Here is a 23,046-nt window from a genome sequence, read left to right as displayed (position 1 = left end):
CCTTTTAATATATACCACATATAATTTGCATAGAATTGGAATAAACTAGGTAACTACATTTGATATTATGGGCTGCTTCTCACTTTTTTTTTCTTTTTGGGTCACACGCAGCGATGATCAGTCAGGGGTTACTCCTGGCTCTGCTCTCAGGAATTACTCCTGGCGGTGCTCAGGGGACCATGTGGGATGCTGGGAATCAAACCTGGGTTGGCCACATGCAAGTTAACTGCCCTACCCACTGTGCTATTGCTCCAGCCCCTGGCTGCTTTTCTTTTAAAAAAAAAAGTTCTTCCTTGTAAATGTTTGAAGCATTCCAGTAAATAAAATTTAGTTTTCTTTGAAATGAGGAAAATAATAAACTTATAGATGACTTGTTTCAAAGATTTCTGCCATATTCCAGGCATTTTTTTGTAGTTCTTATTCTTCTTGGGTTCAGAAATAAAAAACATTCAATTCATCTTTTTAGAAGATTTCCTGGGAGCTTAGATAGGAACAAATTTGAGTCTCATATCAGGAGTTTTTATCACTTAGTTCTAAACATGCTTGCTATCTGTTGGCACTCTGTTTCTTTTTTTTTTTTTTTATAATTTATTTATTTATTGAATCACTGTGGGAAAAGTTACAGAGCTTTCAGGTTTAGTTCTCAGTCATGTAAATATCAAACACATTTCCCTTTACCAATACTTATTTTTAACCATGAACCCTAATAGAACCCCACCTCCCACCCCTCCCAATTCCTGTGAGGCAGATGAGTTCTAGTTAACACTCTATCTACTTTGACTAGATTCATTGTTTCGATAAAAGATGCACCATTATTATTTAGAGTTTACGACGCCCCCCCCCCCCCCAATCAGACATGCTGAAAAAGCGTTGTGAAATGATTTGCTTTCTACAGCTGGGTTTAAGAATTAAATGATGTCTTGGATTTCTGCTATTTTACTTATTTCTGGTTTTGGAGTTCTGCTATTTTACTTATTAACCCTGGAAGAATTTCTATTAAAAGTTAGATAGTTAAGAGATTGGTTTCTGTGCTCTGGAGTTGTGGCCGTGCTGGAGAGCCGCTCGTGGGGGGCAACTGGTGACCTCAGTAGGGTGTGAGGGATGGACCGGAACGCCCCCCTTCCCATGAGGTCCCTGCCGCCCCCACCCCCTGCTCAAACCTGCTGTCCACAAGGCTCCCGTGCGGCCGTCATCTTTCTTTCCAGAGAGGAGAGGGCGACTGGGGCAACACCCTTTCCCCTCCGGGCAGGCATGATGGCCTCGGTTTAACGACACTCTGTTTCTTAAGACTATAGTTTGGCTTATGTTTATGCAGAATTTCATGGATTATTCTAATATTTTCTGGCAGTTTTGAAATACTATTTTTGGCAGCTCTGAATATCTTAAATTAAAAACCAGAAAAAACTGTTCCTTAGCATGCAGTCTTTTACATTCTTTAATTAAATAGATTTTAAATTGCTTCCCCCCATATCTGTTTTCAGGAAATTTCATATTATACTTACTAGGATAGAAAAATATCTCTAGGTATACATTGTGTATCCTAAGATCTTAATATCTCTCTCTAATATATTAAATACGCATACTTTAAAACTTTGTCAAAGAGTAAATAAAATTTTTGGGAGAAAGTTAAAGTTCACATTAGTAATACTGAATTTGAGAAAGGGGGACCTGGCACAATGGACAACAGGTATAAACAGTTTTAGAAACTCAGTAACATTTTATTTTCATTTTTTAAAATTTTATTTATTGAATCACCGTGAAAGCAGTTACAAAGCTTTTGGGTTTAAATCTCAGTCATACAAAGAAACACCCGTACCTTCACCAGTGCCCATTCTCCACCACCAAAAACCCCAGTCTACCCCCATCCCACACCCTCCCCCTGCCTGTGGGGCAGATGATTTCCACATTACTCTCTCTCTACTTTTTTTTCTGAATATTTTTATTTTTGTTACATTATTATAAGCAATGAATGACCAAATAGTCAAGTGAGTTGCTAGAAGAATTTTATATTTTATAAATTCAATCTCCATTGACTGCTGATTAACTATCTTGAGAGAAAAAAGAATTTACTAGGTCGAGTAGGAATTTTCTGATCCCAATAAAGGACTCTGATTTATAATCATGAGATACTAAAAATATGTTGCATATATAAACTCATTACAAGACACAAGAAACCTGAAGCGAATAGCACAAACTTACAAAATTACAAAACTTTATAATTTTGAAGTTGCCAGGTAGTTGAGGGAATGGTGGATCTGTCAATGAGTTCTTGGAACGTAATAAAACCAAGATGGGATTTGGAGAAGTTACTGTTTACTAGCCTTAAAGCAGATGAAAGTATTATTGCTGGACTCAGTTTGTGGACAGAGGCACTGAGTTTTTAATGTGACTCTCACCAGTTTCTGCACAGGCCCAGAGAAACCTGGACCTACCCCCAAGAGAAGTACCATCAGAGCATCAGGAGCAAATATTTATGATAAAGACTTGAAGGGGCGGGGTCATCAAGCATTTCAAACTCTTTTCAGTGATAGTTCCATAGCAATGGATTCTTATCTAGGTAGAAAGCCCCAAGTAGGGCTGGTTTAGGAGACAATCTAGAAAACTAACTTTGCAAAGCCAAGTGAGAACCTCCCCATTCTGATGGGTTGGCTGCATCTCTGTCAGATATATCCTTTCAACTTTCGCTCTCTCATAATCTTTCTTTTTTTTTAATTTTTTTTTTATTATTAGTGAAACACCATGAGGTACAGTTGTAGATTTACAAACTTTTGTGCTTGGATCTCGGTCATACCACGATCAAATACCCATCCCTCCACCAGTGCCCATTTTCCACCACCAGGATAATATCCCTCCCCCCCATCCCCCTATCCCCCCCTGCCACTGTGGCAGGGCATTCCCTTTTGTTCTCTCTCTCCTTTTGGGTGTTGTGATCAGCAAAAGAGGCATTGAGTGGCGAACATGTTCAGTCCAGTCTACTTTCAACCTGCATCTCCCCTCCTGGGAGGATCCTCCAAACACCCTCCACTTGGTGTTCCCCTTTCTATCTGAATTGTCCTTTCCCCTAGAATACCCGGCTGGCCTCTAAGTTATGGAGTAATTCTCCTGGTGTTGATCTCAGCTATTCTTAGGTATTAATCTCATATTTTGTTATTTTATATCCCCCAGATGAATGCAATCTTTCTATGTCTATCCCTCTCTTTCTGACTCATTTCGCTTAGCATGATACTTTCCATATTGTACCACTTGTATGTAAAGTTCATGACTTCATCTTTTCTAACAGCTACATAGTACTCCATTGTGTAGATGTACCAAAGTTTCTTTAACCAGTCATCTGTTCTTGGGCACTCAGGTCTCTTCCAGTTTCTGGCTACTGTAAAGAGTGCTGCAATGAACAAACAAGTGCAGATGTCACTTCGGCTACACATTTTTGCCTCTCTGGGATATATTCCCAGGAGTGGTATTGCTGGGTCAAATGGGAGCTCAATTTCTAATTTTTTGAGGAACGTCCATACTGTTTTCCAAAAGGGCTGAACCAGTCGGCATTCCCACCAACAGTGAAGGAGTGTCCCTTTCTCGCCACATCCGCGCCAGCAACGGTTGCTTTTGTTCTTTTGAATGTGGGCCAGTCTCTGAGGTGTGAGATGGTATCTCATTGTGGTTTTGATCTGCATCTCCCTGATGATTAATGATGTAGAGCATTTTCTCATGTGCTTTTTTGCCATTCGGATTTCTTCTTTGAGAAAGTTTCTGTTCATTTCATTGCCCCATTTTTTGATGGGGTTGGATGTTTTCTTCTTGTGGAGTTCAACCAGTATTTTGTATATCCTTGATATCAACCCCTTGTCAGATGTGTATTCGGCAAATATTCTTTCCCATTCTGTAGACTGTCTTTGTATTTTGGTCACTGTTACTTTGGTCTCTCTCTCTACTTTGATCACATTCAATTTTTTGACACCAGACCCACCATTATTATTTGGGATTTTACCCCAACGCTCATATCTGCTGAAAAGGCAACAGTAAACAATTTGTTTTCTATTGCTGGTTATGAATAACATCTGATGTCACGTGGCTGCACTAGTGGCTGTGCAATTTTGAAATTCCGAAATTTTAACAATTAAATCTGAGGGATTTGTGACAAAACCTACTGGGTTCCGAGATTTGTTCCTGAGTCTCTGGGATCATGGCTGTTAAGCAGCTTGATCAGGAGCCAGAAAGGCTGTTGGTGGGCGGCAACTCAGGGTCTTGTTGGGATGGGAGGAAAGGGTTGGCTCCACCCCATCCTGTGAGGCCCCGCATGTCTTGTCACTGTGGGCCCAAACCTGACTGTCCAGTGGCCACTGGTGGATGGTGGGCACTGAACCGCCAAGGGGGAGCAGGCAGAGGGACAGCACCCTTTCCCTCCTGGGGTGACCCGGCAACAGTAACCTACTGCGGGGTCCAGACGCATTTCTGCCAAAAGTCGCTGGGTTTTGAGATTTTTTTCTGAATCTCTGGGATCATGGCCGTTAAGCAGCTGGATCAGGAGCCAGAGAGGCCGTTTGTGGGCCACGACTCGGGGTCTCATTAGGATGGGGAGGAAAGGACTGGCTCCCCGATCCCATTGGCCCCACGTGTCTCGTCACTGTGGGCCCAAGCCTGACTGTCCAGTGGCCTCTGGAGGATGGCGGCCACGAGGCCACCAGGGGGAACAAGCCAAGGCACAAAACCTGTTCCCACCTGGGGTGGTCCGGCGCTGGTAACCTACTGCAGAGACCGGACACATTTCTGCCAAAAGCTGTTGGGTTTCAAGATTTGTTTCTGAGTCTCTGGGATCATGGCCATTAAGCAGTTTGATCAGGAACCAGAGAGGCCGTTCTTCCAATTATATAGCTAAGCCCGAGGTGGTTTGTGGGTGTGTCTCCCACATACCTAACTTTTGGCTGGTTTACTTTCTTGTTAAACTTTGCCCCAAGTTTTTGGGGTCTGGTCAAAGGCACAGCAGCAATTTTGGGGTATCTGAAAGTCTGAAGGCACCATCAGTCATCTGATGCACTCGCCTCACAGGTACGGATTGATTGACCTGCTGGTCGCACCATATCCCCTAAATTCAGTAACATTTAAACTAAAATGCTGCGCTAATCTTTCTTCTATCATTTTAGTCAATAGATCTGCTCTGGCTTTAAACTGATGTGCTATTTTCCTGCTTCAGGGATGAAATATCTAGATATTTTATAATTTTCACTATTTCTTGGACATTGTATAGAATTTAATTGATGGCTTGGTAGTTCTGCTCACAAGTGTAAGTGTGTTGGTCTTTTATCAGCTTCATGAGTCCTTTCATTTTCATGACTACTACTTACCTGCTCAGTAAGGCACTATTGTAATTGCTAAGCTCCTCTGTAGCTTAGCATTGCAATTGCTAAGCTCCTCTTCTGATTGGATATGTTTGTGCAATAATCCATTCTACCTCATTATCTAGGCCTGCTTCAAGATCTTAATGAAACTAGAATAATGTATAATAACATTTAATGCAAACTATGTATTTTGAAACCAATTCACTCTGAACTAACAGTATTTATAAACCATAAATACTGAAAAGGCATTTCACCACCATCTCTTTCATCATTCTTGTGAAAAAAATCAGAATTTACTAACATTTACACTTTTTTGTCATGTGTGAGACACCATATTCGACCCTAGAGATCTTACAGAATCATGGCATCTGACTGGGAAAAGTTTACAAATACTTCCCACTTTGCATTCAAAAATCCCAAGGATAATACTAAGACATGGTGATTTTTTTCATGTACAACAGCTGAACAGAAAACAATCTTTAGAGGAATTCAATGTTTAAAGTTTAGATTATTTATTCATATTGTTACAGAGATGTTATTTTACAGGCTATCAGTGTACTTAATGGATTTGATTACAATTCCTAAAGATTATTTGGAAGGGGTATACTTTACCCAATCAGTTATATACTTTGAAGTCCTAAGCTTAGGATAAGAGGTGATAATCACCAAATATTTACTTCTGAATTGGTGGCTTATTTAGGAGCACATAGAAGATGGCTTTAAGAAATGATGAATGAAATAAGCTCATTTTTAACAAAGAGAACTATTTCTGAGTGAATGGAAGATGTCTCATAAAAATGAACATTCTGACCTGATAATAAAAAAGGGTTCTAATTCTAAGGGAAACACACAAAACTTCAGTTGAATAATGCCATATATAAATAATATATGGGAGAAGCATCCTGAGTTCTGAAGGGTGGCTGATAAGAAGAGATTATCTGGTGCCAGCTGGATGTGGCTTCTGGGTATGATCCCTGAATCACCGGAGACTGGGGAAAGCAGGCAGAGGATCTCTGTTCCGGGTTCCCATTGAGTCCAGAGTCCACGGTCACAAAGTTCCTCATTATCTGGATTTTGTGGTAGTGGAGATCGGCTGCTGGGGCTGGGTACCTTGGGGGGTGGGGAGGAAGGGCTCTCACCTGCCCCACAGCCTGGCACAGAGTACAGGCTTTGGGGCAGATGAGAATTTCTCCTTATGAAACCAAAAAGAATTTCTTCTTATGAAACAAAAAAATGTTAATGTTTCAGAATAGACCAGAAAATTTCTAGTATGTCTAGTATTATCAGTTCAAGACTCTTCACTTTGTAAGCAGGTTGCAGCCATATTTGTGTGATGAGAAATAAGTAAATACCAGTGCTCTCTCTTACTACAGTGGTTTGGACAGAAAACCAGCTTGCAACTCCCCATCTGATGCACCTGGATCAATCTGAAGTTCCAAGTTCTCCCCACATGACTCTAATCCTTTACCCAAACACAAATTAGGATGTTTTTCTTTCTTCCTCCTTTGTCTTTACTATTTACCCATGTCATTCTAAGGAGCTGCCCCATTTTAACCTGATTCAAAGTCGAGATGTGCAAGGGTGAGATGCTCTGGGTTTCTCTTGTGGGGTCTTTGTTTTCAGAGAAACACAACTTTAGAGACCAGGCTGGCTCTGGGAGAGGTACCATCAGGTAGGCAGAGATCAGAAGTAGGAGAAGAGAACTTTGTAGTGCATTTTCTTACATATTTTTAGAAATTCCCATGGTTTTCTAGGTCAAAGTGCAGCTGTACCATACTGGTCTTAACTCTTCTGCACTAATTAATGTTGAATTCTCTATCAAAGAATGCTGTGGTGCTGACTTTGCACATTCTTCTACAGTGTATCATCACTGTTGCCAGTTTTTTCCAGATGATTTTTCTACAGCTCAGTAATTAGTTATTTGTGTTTCAAAAAAGTATTCAGGGATGTTGAGATCAGAGAGATGGACTTTGTCCATATTCTGGAAAGATTGCTTTGCTGTTAGTTCAAAGATGTGGTAGAAAAAATGTTGAGAAACTTTTACCTTGGTTTCATGAAGGTTAGATTCCTGATGGCAGTGTCACTGGTTTTTCTAACTAATAAAACTTCTTTGATATAGTTTTGTATATCCTTGTTTTACAAATTTCATGCTTTGATTATAAAGTAATAAACTATATATACATATAGTTTATTATAGTATATATACATATATGTATATATAGTTTATTACTTGTATATATATTATATATTTTACATACAAGTAATATATATTGGAAATTAATGGATGTGCAGGCTAGATGCTATCGAAGTCTATTTATCATACCACTAGCTTCCTGAGTAGATAATCAGTACTCAAAATGTTGAGTCTAGCTGGATGGTTTCACTAGTTTTTTTACATATTGAAAATATTGCATTTAGGGACTGGAGTGATAGCACAGCGGGTAGGGCATTTGCCTTGCAAGCGGCCGAACCAGGTTTGATTCCCAGCATCCCATATGGTCCCCTGAGCACCACCAGGAGTAATTCCTGAGTGAAGAGCCAGGCGTAACCCCTGTGTATCACCAGATGTGACTCAAAGAGAAAAAAAGAAAATATTGCATTTAAAAGACATATATTTTCCAAGCTGATATTTTTTGCTATGATCTGAGATGCAAATAGGTGCAATTTAGCATGAGCAGAACTTTACTTCTCCTGGTTTCATTTTGTTCTTTCACAAAGTAGAGATAATTTTGGGATAGTTAAATTTAGCAATGCTTGAAGCAACCTGTCTCAAGGACATGTAAGATTTAACCAACTCAAGACCTAAGTTTGGGAGATTGTGCCTCTATTTCATCTTTCAGTGTGGGAGATATGCTAGGAGTAGACATCTCTATTTTTCTTTATCAAGAAAGTATTTTCTCTGTGCTATAACCTTTAGTATGAAGGACTGTTTTACACCATGTTTTACACCATGAGCCTCAACACTCAGTCATGCTGGTTCGGTACATACATTACAGTTCACAAAAGTTTCAGGACTCTGCTGTTATTCACGTGAAGCTTTTCCCCATACTCATGTATTCAACCACTGCATTTTGGTGAGGAGGAAGACACTGTGAGTGGGCTTTATACATGATTTTTGTTCTGATGAAATAATAGCAGATTAGGTTAATGATGTTATTCATCTCAGTGGAAGATAAAAAAATCCAGACACGAATTCGTCCCAAAAAGTCCTGTAATACAGTGATCTTTTCCTTAGGCTGTCTGAAGGCTATTATTGACCTACTTTCCCCCCTTTTTGTAATAGCATGAATTTCTTGCTTATCATTTATGTTGGACAGATACTCTTCTGTTATAAACAAGATCCCAAAAGAAATGAAATTTATTATTCCAGAGAAGTTTTGGAAATCATATCGTAGCTATCCATAAATTAAATTACATTTCTAATTTACAAACATGGGTTATAAGATGCTATTGTCACTGTCAGACAACAATCCCAGACAAGTACCATTACACAATGTTGGTTTCAGTGATTACTCAACTATGGTTTCAATGATTTTATAGCCACAGGATTTTTTTCCTGAAGATTGTTTCTTTTACTGTCAATGTTGATGAATTTTTCTCAGTGTGAAGATTTGCTTCCGTCAAAGCCTAATAGAAAAAATGGTGATTTTATGATTTCTAAGTCCTTTGTAATTTAACAAGCTTTGGTAAGAGTTCATCTGCTGAAGATTTATAAACTATGAATATATTTGACATTCAGTGAGCATTTCTGAGTAGCCATTGTGAATGAGCTACTCAGAAATGAGTCATACTTTAATAGGCACAGGAATTTGCATTTTAAAAAGCACCAACATAAATATTTAAAAATAATTATTTATTTAACACCATTTTGAAATATACTCATGTATTAGTATTCCTAAGATATCATTCACCATTTTATATGTTCCCCTTCTTCCCCATCCTGTTTTGTACCAATAACCAGAGATTTTCTTTTTACCTTTTAGCCATTACAGTTTTTAAAATTCATTGAAAATGCCAAAAAACTTTCTAACCTAAGATCTTACATGTATATTTTATTTTATGGGAATATTCTTGCCTTAATTATCTTAATCATCAGCTGTTTTTTACCCTTCATTTATGTCTCAGTTTAATAACTTTGGGGGAAAGGGGCATTCTCTGATCTAGCAAGACTCAAATCTCTTGAATTTACATTCCCATGAATTTACATTCCCAGTTCTCAGCATTTTGTATACATTCCAGAATTTTATGTAGGTATACAAAAGAAAGATATGTTTTAAATATATTTTTGCATTCAGTTAATTTTGTCTGTAAACAGTTGTTTTCTTTAATATTGCAGCTCTAGCACATCATGTATTTCCGAAACATACTTAATAATTAAGGGATCTTACTTTTGTACATGGTGTTAGGCAGAGATCTGAGCCAAGTATTTTGCATGTTGCCGTCCAGTTTTGCCAGCACTATTTGTTAAAGAGGATTTCCTTACTTCACTTCACATTTCTTGCTCCTTTATCAAAGACTAGATGATCATATGTTTGAGGGGAGATGTCAGTATATTCAACCCTGTTCCATTGGTCTGCAGCTCTGCCTTTGTTCCAGTAACATGCTGTTTTAATTATTACTGCTTTTTAGTAGAGTTTGAAGTTAGGGAGGTTGATTACTCCCATTTTCTTTTTCCCATGAATTGCTTTAGATATTTGTGGGGGCTTATTGTTCCATATGAATTTCAGGAGTGTTTGCTCCATTTCTTTGAAGAATGTCATAGGGATCGCATTGAATTTGTACAATGCTTTGGGAAGAATTGTCATTTTGACAATGTTAATTCTCCTGATCCATGAGCAGGAGATATCTTTCCATTTCCTCGTGTCTTCTTTTATTTCCTGAAGTAGCGTTTTGTAGTTTTCTTTGTACAGGTCTTTTACTTCGTTAGTTAAGCTGATTCCTAGGTACGTGATTTTCTGGGGTACACTAGTGAACAGGATTGTGTTTTTCATGGCACTTTCTTCTATCTCACTGTTTGCGTATAGGAAAGCCATGGACTTTTGGGTATTGATTTTATAGCCTGAAACTTTATTATACAAGTCTATTGTTTCTGAGAGTTTCTTGGTAGAGGTTATAGGGTTCTCTAAGTATAGTATCCTATCATCTGCGAATAGTGAGAGCTTGATTTCTTCCTTGCCTACCTGGATGCCCTTAATATCTTTTTCTTGCCTAAACGCTATTGCAAGTACTTACAGTACTATATTGAACAGTAGTGGAGAGAGTGGGCATCCTTGTCTCATCCCTGATCTTAGAGGGAAGGCTCTCAGTTTTTCCCCATTGAGGATGATACTTGCTGTAGGCTTGTGGTAGATGGCTTTAACTATATTGAGGAAAGTCCCCTCTATACCTATTTTGGCAAGGATTTTCATCATAAAAGGGTACTGGATCTTGTCAAATGCTTTCTTTTCATCTATTGATATGATCATATGCTTTTTATCTTTTCCTTTGTTGATATGATGGATTATGTTGATTGATTTCCGAATATTAAACCATCCTTGCATCCCTGGAATGAATCCTACTTAGTCATGGTGTATGATCTTTTTGATGAGTCGTTGGATTCTATTTGCTAATAGTTTGTTGAGTATCTTTGAGTCTGTGTTCATCAGGAATATCGGCTTGTAATTCTCTTTCTTTGTGGTATCTCTGTCTGCTTTTGGTATCAGGGTGATATATGCTTTATTGAAACTGTTCGGAAGTGTTTTTGATATTTCAATTTTGTGGAAAAGCTTAAAGAGGATTGGGAGTAAGTCTTCTTTAAAGATTTGGAAGAATTCACTAGTGAATCCATCTGGGCCAGGACTTTTGTGCTTGGGGAGACTTTTTATTACCATTTCCATTTCCTTGATGGTGGTAGGTCTGTTCAGGTATTCCAGGTCTTCTTGGTTCAGCCTTGGGAGTCTATAGGAATCTAGGAATTTATCCATTTCCTCAAGGTTTTCATATACTGTGGCATAAAGCTTCTCAAAGTACTCCCTGAGGATCCTTTGAATTTCTGTAGTTTCTGTTTTAATGACCCCCTTTTCATTTCTAATTCGGTTTATTAGGGTTTTCTCTCTTTCTTTGTGATTTTTGCTAGAGACTTATCGATCTTGTTTATTTCCTTGAAGAACCAGCTCTTGGTTTCATTGATCTTTTGGATTGTTTTTTTGGGTTTCCATCTCGTTAATCTCTGCTCTCAGTTTTATTATTTCCTTCCTCCTGTTCGGGTTGGGCTCCTTTGGTTGGTCCTTCTCCAAGCTCTTAAGCTGAGAGGTTAGGTTACTTATGCGGGCTCGCTCCTCTATCCTGAGGAATGCTTGTAGATCTATAAACTTTCCTCATAAAACAGCTTTTGTTGTGTCCCATAAGTTTTGGAAACTTGTGTCCTCATTTTCATTTGTTTCCAGGAATCTTTTGATTTCCTCTCTAAGCCACTTGTTGTCCAATAGTGAACTGTTTAATTTCCAGGTGTTTGATTTAGTTTTCTGTTTTTGTGTGTGATTAACTTCTAATTTGAGCGCATTATGGTTTGAGAAGATTGTTGATACAGTCTCTATCTTCTTAATTTTATGGAGGTATGTTTTGTGGCTCCACATGTGGTCTATCTTGTAGAATGTTCCACGCATGCTCGAAAAGAATGTATATTCAGCTTTTTGAGGATGAAGTATCCTGTATATATCGACTAAGTTCCTTTCTTCCATTATTTCCCTCAGATGAAGTATGCCCTTGCTAAGCTTGAGTCTGGTTGATCTATCAAGAGGTGATAAAGCGATGTTGAAGTCTCCCCCCTAGTATTGAGTTGCTATCAATGTCTTTTTCCAAGTCTATGAGTAGTTGTTTTAAGTACTTTGCTGGTCCCTCATTAGGTGCACATACATTTAGTATTGTAAGTTCTTTCTATTGTACAGATCCCTTGATCAATTAGAAATGGAATTCACTATCTCTTGTGACCTTCTTTAGTCTAAAATCAATGTGGTCTGATACTAGGATAGCTACCCTAGCTTTTCTATGGGAGCTATTTGCCTGCATATTGTTTTCTAGCCTTTGACTCTGAGACTGTGTTTGCTTTGACTATTGAGATGCGTTTCCTGCAGGCAGCAGAATGTTGTGTTCAATTTTCTAATCCATCCTGCCACTCTGTGTCTATTAATTGGTGCATTTATCCCATTGACATTGAGAGAGATTATTGTTATGGGATTTTGTCCCATTGTTCTGTTGAAATTTGGTGTATTTGAGGGGTCTGTCTTGTCTTAAAGTAGCCCATTAGTTGTTCTTGTAACCACGGTTTTGAGTCTATGAAGTTTCTGAGCTGTTGTTTGTCTGTGAAACTGTTTTGTTCCTTCTGTTATGAATGAGAGTCTCTCTGGGTAAAGTATTTTTGGTGAGGCGTTTTTTTCATTGAGTTTTTTCACTATATCCCACCACTGTTTTTGGGTCATGAGGGTTTCATCAGACAAATCAACTGTGAATCTTAATGATCCTCCTTTGCAGGAAATTTCTTTCTTTGATCTTGCTGCTTTCAAATTTTGTCTCTATCTAAGGTTTTGATCATTTTGATCAGGATGTGTCTTGAGGTATTTTTATTCAGATTTCTTCTAGCTGGTATCCTTCGGGCCTCCTGAGTGTGGTCACATGTTTTCTTCAGCTCTGGAAATGTTGTAGTAATGATGTCTTTGACAGTTTCTTATTCTTTAGGGTTTTCTTCCTGTTCCTCTGGGACTCCAATAATTCTTATGTTACCCCTCTTGGCTTCATCACAATCTTCTCTTGCCATCCGTTCCTGAATTGTGAGTCTCTTTTCCATTTTCTCCTCTTTTCTGGAGAGTCTCTGAACTTCATCTTCGAGCTCACTGATTCTGTCCTCAGCAGCTGTTACTCTGCTGCTAAGGCCTTCCAGTGAGTTTTTCAATTTTCCTACCAGGTTTTCCAGGTCTGGTATTTCTGTTTGCATTTTCCTCATTTGTACCTTCAAATCCTCTTGTCTTTTATTGGCATTGCTTTCCATTGCTTCTTTTAGCTCCCTAAGCATCCTCAGTAGCTCCCTTCTGAATTCCTTGTCAGAAAGGCTGTCTAGCATTTCATTACAATTGGTGTCTTCTGGGTTAGCCTCTTCAATAAGAACGTTGGTGGGCTTTTGTGTTGCTTTACCATTGTGACCAGTGTGGTTCAGACCTTCGCGCTCACTTGATATGCTTGAGCTGCAGAATAAATTGAGATGGGCTAAATGAATTATTGGTTAATGTGTTTCTGGTGGTTAAGTTAACCTAGTGTAAGTTCCATCTAAGAGGGTAACTTATGGTTCCTATGGGATATGTAGTGGGAGGTTAAGTTAACCTAGTGTAAGTTCCATCTAAGAGGGTAACTTATGGTTCCTATGGGATATGTAGTGGGAGGATACTTTGCAGCTGCATTTGCGGCCGCGGCTCCAGGAAGGGGAATTTGCGCCGGGAAGGTACCTGTTCGAATGAGGAGAGAGTTCCCGGTGTGCTTCAGCTGTGTTTCCACACGGTATGCCTCAATTCCAGTCCCCCTGTAAATAAATATTTGATAATTAAGAATCCATGGTCACAGTCACGGTCCTCCCGTTGTTCATCAATTTGCTCGAAGAATTCATGTTGTTTAAATCTTCCTTGGCACAGGAACTCTGAAGTTCAAATGCAATAAGTAGCTTGGGGGTGGGGGGAGTATGATATTGCCAACAGGTCAACCCGTACCTGTGGGGCGAGGGCATTAACAGCCTGATGGTGCCTTCAGGCTTCCTGACACCCCGATATTGCCATTTTTTCTTTGACTGGTTCCCAACAACTTGGGACCAAGTTTACCAAGAAATTAAATGGTCAAAAGTTAGGTATGTGGGAGCCATGCCCACAAACCACCTCCTGCTCAGCTATACAAGCTCATTAATTGTTCTTATTTCAGAGACCCATACATAAATCTCAAAAGTGATGAAAAGCCACAGTAAATCTCGGACCCACCCATGGCTGAACAGACTAGGGTAAATCAGAGGGGGACAGGTTGGCCTGTGCCTGCCCAAGCTGAACCCCCAGCAGCTGCTTGCTCCCACAGTCCAAAATCACCACCATACCCCTGCCCCAACTCCACTGTCTCAGGACGGACTTCATCAAGATATAATCTGCTGAAAAACCGGGTATTTGAGTTTTGTGATTGAAATATCCAGGCTTTCAAGGAGTTGGGGTGGGCTACCTCCCCCACTCCCAATACACATGGAAGTACTGACAGTCACCCCCACGAACCAACTCCAGCAGCCCCCTGTCAACTCTATTAATGGCTTTCCTTCAGAGACCCATAAATAAATTTCGAGAGAGGTCAAAAGCCAGAGACACAGCAGCAAGTCCCAGAAGACACCACAGAACTGGAGATCTCTCCAGGCCCCATACTGAGCCAAGTTCACCAGGGAACCCCAGATGGATCAGGTGCAGTCTCCCTGCCTACTCCAGTGGAATCTGATGACCAAGAGCTTCAACAAGCAAGGCCCAGGTATGCAGGATCTAGGACTAAATCTCCAGGCTGTCCCTCCTTGTCTCCATGCCCACTCATGAGCCTGGCTGTCACACCCTGTGCCTTCAGAAGCCATCTTAGCACACCAACAGTCCTGGTCCATAGACACGCAATTGAGTCCAAAATGGATTAGTGCCCTACAGAAATGTCTCATAACTCAACCATCTACAATCTAGGATTCCAGAAGTGCATGGCTGTGGCACCCATGGTATTCAAAATGAGCAAGGGACAATAAATGATCTAGCATCTATTCCTCGCAGGCAGGCTTGAAGGATGGTGGGAAAATTTGAGCAAAACATAATGTCCAGAAGTAGAGAGAGAGAGAGTACTGGGGAAATTGTCTGCCATGGAGGCAGGGTGAGGACTGGGGTAAGGGAATATACTGGGGACACTGGTGGTGGAAAGTGTGCACTGGTGGAGAGGTGGGTGTTTGATCATTGTATGGCTGAATCTCGAATATGAAAGCTTTGTACCTGTATCTCACAGTAGTTCATTAAAAAAAAGTTATGTGGAGTTCGTGCCCAATTCAATCACCTTAATCAATGGCTGAATAAATAGCAGTATACTCCTACATTTTAAAAAAATTTTCCCAATGAACATGATTTGGAACAAGTCAATGTTAAATTTCCGGATTCCAGTCCCGTGTTTACTACTGTGATAGATAGTGATAAGACCAACTGGGCTATGGGAAATGATTCTCTAGGTTACAGCAGTAATAGGTAAGATTGTGCCTTCTTGCAAATTAAAGTAAAAATATTTTGACATGTACTTAGATTTGAAAAGTTTTGAAATATTATAAAATTATCTTATACTAACCGCCTGCACAGCAGAGCCTGGCAAGCTACCCGTGACATATTCGATATGGCAAAAACAGTGACAACATATCTCACAATGGAGATGTTATTGGTGCCCGCTCAAACAAATAGATGAGCAATGGGAGGACAGTGCTATAGTGCTTACTAATCTACTTTTTTCAAATGTTAACATTTTTCCAAAATTATTCATCAAAAGGGTGCAGATATTCTATTTCTTAAACCCTAATTTGTTTATTATGTATTTTATCAAGTACATTAACACATGCCTTAGAGACCTGGGCCCTATGAAAATAGCATGAGAACTCTATTTGTGTCTCCCAAAGAGGAATTGAAAGAGCTGCTTGGAGTGTCATGCTTCACTCAAGTGAGAGAAAGAATCCGGAGTTCAGACCTCCGTCAACTATCAAGAATAAGGGATTCTGTCTTGTTTGCCAAGGCATCAAAAATCAGATGGGCTGGACATGTAATGCGATTTGGAGATGACCGCTGGACTAGAGCCATTACCAACTGGATTCCACAGGATATCAAAAGATCTTGTGGCCACTCACCTACAAGATGGCCAGACTTCTTCATCAAGACCCTGAATGATTGGTTTGAGGCTCTTCGTGTTCCTGGAGCAAACAGATGCCATTGGGCTACACTAGCATGCGACAGGGACAAATGAAGACGTTACTGGCGCCTGCTCAAGGAAATCAATGAGTAATGGGATGTCAAGTGATCAAGTGATCAAGTACATGGATGTTCTTTTATATAACCAGAGCACAATGATAGCAATCAACATTAAACGTTTTTAAGGTACATTTACTCTTTTTTTTTCAGATCTTGCCAATTGTCACAATAACGCTCTAGCAAAGGAAAATCCAGCATTCTGTGTTGCATTCAATTGTCACATTTTTTGGCATTTTGTAGTCTAAAAAGGTTTTGGGTGGATTTTTATTTTAGTTTTCTAAAATAAACATTCTGAGGACTTTTCAGATTGTCCCATAATTTAGATTTGCTGATTGTTGTTCGTGATTAGATCGTGGTTATACCGTTCTGGCAGGAGCATCACAGAAATACTGCTTTGTTCTCAGCGCACTATATCAAGAAGTACTTGATACTGATTTAATTTCATAATTTAGTCTTTATTTTAGTTTACTACTATAAAAAGGGTGTTTTTGTAGTTTAATTTTTTATAGTATACTACTATAAAAAAGATATGCCAAAAACAGTAACAATAAGTCTCACAATGGAGACATTACTGGTGCCCACTTGAACAAATCGATGACCAACGGGATGACAGTGCTACAGTGCAATGTGCTAGTTATTTACCTTTTCCCATTAATTTGCTTGTAACAGATAAAAATATGCACGTGATATAATCATTTCCATCAGAATAGTTATTTCTCAGAGTCTTTTATGTATCATTGTCACTGTCCTCCAGTTGTTCATCGATTTGCTCGAGAGGGCCCGCTAACATTGTGAGACTTGTTGTTACTGTGTTTGACTTGTTACTGTGTTTGGCATATCGAATACATCACAGGTAGCTTGCCAGGCTTTGCCATGCAGGCGAGATACTCTTGGTAGCTTGCCGAGGAATCAAAGGCAGAGGAATTGAACCCGGGCTGACCGGGTTGGCCAGCGTGCAAGGCAAACGCCCTACCCACTGTGCTATCGCTCCAGCCCTCTTTTATGTAATAACTATTTATTCTTTCATATGTATGTATATGCGTATTATATACAGATATGTATATGTATAATATACAGATATGTATATTATCATACATCTTACACATGACTAATATCTAAAATATATATTTCATTGGATACATATAATCACTTAATCACTTAACTTCCCGTTAGTCGATGATTTGCTCGAGCGGGCGCCAGTAACGTCTCCATTTGTCCCTGTCGCGTGCTAGTGTAGCCCAATGGCATCTCTTCGCTCCGGGAACATGGAGGGCCTCAAACCGATCGTTCATGACCTTGATAAAGAAGTCTGACCATCTGGTAGGTGGGCGGCCACGCGGTCTCTTGACATCCCGTGGAATCCAATCAGTAACAGCTCTAGTCCAACGGTCGTCTTTAAATCCCATTACGTGACCAGCCCATCTGATTTTCGACACCTTGGCAAATGAGACAGCGTCCCTGATCCTTGATCGTCGACGGATGTCAGAACTCCGGATTCGTTCTCTCATTTGAGTGAAACGTGATATTCCAAGCATAGCTCTTTCTATTCTTCTTTGGGAGACCTGAATGGCGTTCTCATCTTGTTTGCGTAGGGCCCAGGTCTCTGAGGCATATGTTAATGCAGGAAGAACAGTGGAATCAAAGAGATGTGCCCGGAGCCGGAGGTTCTTCGTCCTCTTAGCTATTTCTTCGACGTTCTTGAAGGCGTTCCAAGCCGCTCTCTTCCTCCTGCGCAGCTCGGGTGCCAGGTCATTCGTCATGTTGACCTCTCGACCTAGGTACACATAGCTGTTGCATTCGGAGATGGTCGTTCCATTGAGAGCGAATGGGGCGTCAGGAACAAGGCTGTTTCTCATAAACATTGTCTTCGTAAGATTCAGCTGTAGTCCTACCTTTCCACACTCACGGTCAAAGTCGGCCAGCATTTGTGCCGCTTGGCTGATGTTTGGTGTTATTAAAACAATATCATCAGCAAAGCGGAGGTGGTGTAGTTGCCGACCATCTATCTTCACTCCCATTCCTTCCCATTCCAGTCGTCGCATGATGTTCTCGAGGGTGGCACTGAAGAGTTTTGGTGAAATGGTATCACCCTGCCGCACCCCTCTCTTGACATCAACGATCACTTCTTTGTAGAATGGTGAGATCCTGGTAGTGAATCCGCAATAGAGCTCACGGAGGATCCTGATGTATTGGGCTTGAATTCCCTGATTGGCTAGGGCTTCAATGACCGCTTCCGTCTCAACAGAATCAAAGGCCTTCTTTAAATCAATGAACGTTAAGCAGAGCGGCATCTTGAACTCCCGAGAAACCTCAATGAGTTTGGTTATCGTGTGGATATAGTCGATGGTGCTGAATCCTTTGCGGAACCCTGCTTGCTCACATGGTTGTCCTTCATCTAGTGTTCTGCCAATCCTATTCAGGATGACTCGAGTGAACAACTTGTAGATGACAGACAATAGGCAGATCGGGCGATAGTTGCCAATGTCATGGATGTCTCCCTTCTTGAATAGTAGTACAGTCCTGCTGGTTTTCCATTGAGATGGAACCTTGCATTCAGACAGGTAGCGAGTGAAGAGCCGAGTCAGTGTATTGATGAGTACTGACGGCAGGTTCTTCAGGTGTTCAGGTCTGACCTTGTCTGGGCCGGGTGCTGTTTGCTTCTTTACTGACGAAATGGCGTGTCGGATTTCGGAAGGGAGAACGTTGGGAACGACATACCCATCCTGTGGAATTTGGTATGTCGGCAAGTGGACATGGCTATCGAAGAGATTTGAGTAGAAGTCATGGATAATCTTCTCCATTGCCGTTCTGGAGGATGTGATGGATCCATCAGGACGTCGGAGGGCAGTCATCTTGGTCTTATAGTTGGCGAAGGACAGGCGGGCGTTACGAATACTTTTCCCGGCTTCTGCCGCATCTACCAGTACTTCTGCTCTTCTCTCTTTGAGGTCTTCCTTGATCGCATCTCTGCACTGCTTTGCGAGCTCGGACGTTAGCTTGCGGTTGCCTGAGGCATGCGCCAAACCACGCTGGCGAATTAGCTCAAGAGTTTTCGAAGATAGGCGACTTTTTGTGGCTATCTCTCTCTTGGCGTTCCTCGCACATTCATGGAGGTGCTGAACCAGTCGATCGTATTCCTCGTCAATGTTGTCAACAATGGCATCTTCCCATGTTGCCGCAATAGTACCAAAGAGTTCCCAGTTGGTGGTCGTTCTGGGAGTTCTCTTTTTGAACTTTGCAGCCCTTTCTCCCCGCTCTGTGAAGTAGAATTTTGCACGAAGGAGACGGTGGTCCGATCCCGTTCGAAATTTTGGGACAACAGCGACATCAGTCAGGCAAAACCGTCGATTGAATATGATGTGGTCTATTTCGTTGTGGAATCGTCCACCGGGAGACTCCCATGTCCATCGTTTAGATTCTGCCTTCTGGAACTGTGAGTTACCATGAATGGTCTTGGTCGACATGATGAACTCAGACAGTCTCTCACCCTGTTCGTTCCATTCTAGGCCATGGGTTCCGATGTGAAGTTCTTCAGCTGATCTTCTCGGTCCTATCTTGGCATTAAAATCACCCACAATGATCTTGTAGAAGGTGTGGTCTTCTTTATAGAACTTCTCTAGCTCCATGTAGAACTTCTCGATTTCTCTTTCATCATAATGAGATGTTGGTGCGTAGACAACGAAGATAGAAACTGCAGGCAGTGAGCCACATCTATTCAAATGTAAACGTCCGATTCGGGTTGTTAGGCATTCGAATGAATCAATGCTCTTGGCCAAGTTTGTGTTGATAAGGACACCGACGCCTCCAACACCTCTTTTATCGCATGTTCCGAGGAACAATTCTTCTCCAGTGTCGAAAACGGCATGGTGAGATTCTTGTCTTCTTGTCTCGGTCAGACCAATGATGTCATACTTGATCATTCGCGCTTGTACCATCAGGTCCTCGATGGATGCATCTGATGCTAGCGTACGTGCATTGAAAGTACAGACGATCATTTTTGTCTTCCTTCGTTGTGGCAGCCTAGGTCGGCCTTGAGATTTTGTCGGCCTCTCCTTTCTCATCCTTCTCAGTGCTGCCATGTCGGTGAAGCCTTCAGGGTCAGGTGAATGAGACCAGTTGTAGTTACTGGTAGGAGACCCACCCTACCCAGATAAATACCCCACTGGCAGACTTCCACTCTCGACACTACTTCCACTACCCAGCCGTCGCCACACTCCAGGACGCTTTCCGGACCCGCGCGGCCGCAAGCGGCCGCGCGACACATCATAAGACACTAAATACCCGTCTTCTGGAATTGTCGTACCATATTTGATAGGGTTCAAATATGGTAACACCTACAAGGGTGATTAGAGGTCACCCCAAAAGCCTCTATACCTCTCGGAAAGACTGGCAAGCTACCGAGAGTATTCCGCCCGCACGGAAGAGCCTGGCAAGCTATCCGCTGTGTATTCGATATGCCAAAACCAGTAACTACAACTGGATACATATATATTCATAAATATAAATAACACACAAAATTCAATAGCAAAAGCAAACAGCCCTATGAAAAATTGGAAAAGGAAATGAACAGATGCTTCTCTGAAGAAGACATAGAGATAGCTAAAAGTCACATGAAAATATGCTCATTATCATTGTTATCAGAAAAATTTAACTCAAAACATCAATGGGATATCATCTCACACCAGTGAGAATGTCATACATAGGTTGGAGTGATAGCACAGTTGTAGGGCGTTTGCCTTGCACGCAGCCAACATGGCCGACCCGAGTTTGATTCCTCCGCCCCTCTCGGAGAGCCCGGCAAGCTACCGAGAGTATCTCGTCCGCACGGCAGAGCCTGGCAAGCTCCCCGTGGTGTATTCGATATGCCAAACACAGTAACAACAGAGTCTCCAATGGAGACGTTACTGGGCCCGCTCGAGCAAATCGATGAACAACGGGAGGATGGTGACCGTGTGTGTATATGTACATAGATACATAAACACATATATAAATATATATATCTGTATATATACACAAATATATAAACAGATGTAAAACAAGGAGCTCTAGCAAAGATGAGGAGAAAAATGAATATTTGCTGTTGGTTGGGTTATAAACTAGTTTAGTCTCTTGAAAACAGGATGGTTATTTCAAAAAAAATTGGAATAGAGAATATAGTACAGCAGGCTGGGCTCTTGCCTTGTACGTGATCAATCCCTATCATACCATATGGTTCCTCAAGCACCACTAGGAGTGATTTCTGAGTGAAGATCCAGGAGTTACTCCTGGCATCACAAGCTATGGCCCAAACCAAAAAATTAAAAATAAAATTATAAAAAGTTACTACCATATGATCTAGTAACTTCACTTTCAACTGTCTGTCACAAGAACCTAAAAACACTAATTCAAAGAGATATATGCATTTCTAAAATACGTATATGCAAAAAATATGCTCATATAAAAAGGAATATGCTCATTTAAAAAAGAAAGCATTGATTTGAACTGGAAGGGGTCATTTTCAATGAAATAGAGCGCTGTTAAGCACTGTCCTCTCGTTGTTCATCGATTTGCTCCATCAGGCCCAGTAACATCTCCATTGTGAGACTGGTTATTACTGTGTTTGGCATATTGAATATGTCATGGGTAGCTTGCCAGGCTTTGCCGGTGGGGGGGGGGGAGCGATACACTCTCGGTAGCTTGCTGGGCTCTTTGAGAGGGGTGGAGGAATCGAATTCTTGTCAGCAGGGTCTGAAGCATGCAAGACAAATGCCCTACCCATTGTGCTATCGCTCCAGCCCCTCAATGAAATAAGTCAGAGGAAAAAGTCAACTACTAGATGATTTCACTTATTTGTGAGATATAAAGGAGATAATTGAGAGAACAGACAATGTCACACATGAATAAACTCTTAGAAAGCAGGTAACTGGTTACCAGAGAAGGGAGTTCACAGAAGAGAGTTCAGTGGTGTTTAAGAAAAATTGGTACTTAGTGTTGTGTGTGATGTATGTGGGGATATATACTTGAAAAAGTGTGATATAGTTGGAGCTGGGATGATAATATAGCAGGTAGGGCGTTTGCCTTGCATTCAGCCAACCTGGGTTGGATCCTCAGCATCCTATGTGGTGGTCCTCTGAGCATCACCAGGAGTGCTTTCTGAGTGCAGAGCCAGAGGCTACCCTGAGCATCAGCAGGTGTGACCCACAAAACTAAAAAAAAAAAAAAAAAAAAAAGAAAGAAGAAAAAATTGTGAAATTGCACTACTTAAACACATAGTTTCATAAATGATTGTTTTCTAAATAAAAAATCAAAAAGTTAAAGGATTGTTATCTAAATGAAAAATCAAAGCTTTAACACTCGATGAAGTGTTATTATTTAGAAAGGGCTTATAACTCATCGCTGTTTATCCTTTCTCACAGTATTCCCAATCCTTGCCCACTAAAACTAGTAGCACCCAGCTTTGACTTAACATCCTGTTATGTTTTGCACAGGTGACCATATTTTACCTTAGTTCTTAACAAAAATGGAGCACTAGTTTGCAGTCCACTTCACTTCATGGGACTGTATTATATGTATTTCTCTAGGTTTACATTTATATAACACATTTGAGGTATTTGTTGCTTGCAATGCTTTCCAGGACCAAACAATTCTTCAAAGACTATCACTCTGCACATTACATTCATACGAAATTTTCCTATATATTGCCAATTTTCCCT

This window comes from Sorex fumeus, unplaced genomic scaffold, assembly GCF_029834395.1.
Source record: "Sorex fumeus unplaced genomic scaffold, SorFum_2.1 ptg000015l, whole genome shotgun sequence".
NCBI classification, from domain to species: domain Eukaryota; kingdom Metazoa; phylum Chordata; class Mammalia; order Eulipotyphla; family Soricidae; genus Sorex; species Sorex fumeus.
The sequence above is the reverse complement of the archived record's forward strand: the minus strand, read 5'-3'. Positions refer to the sequence as shown.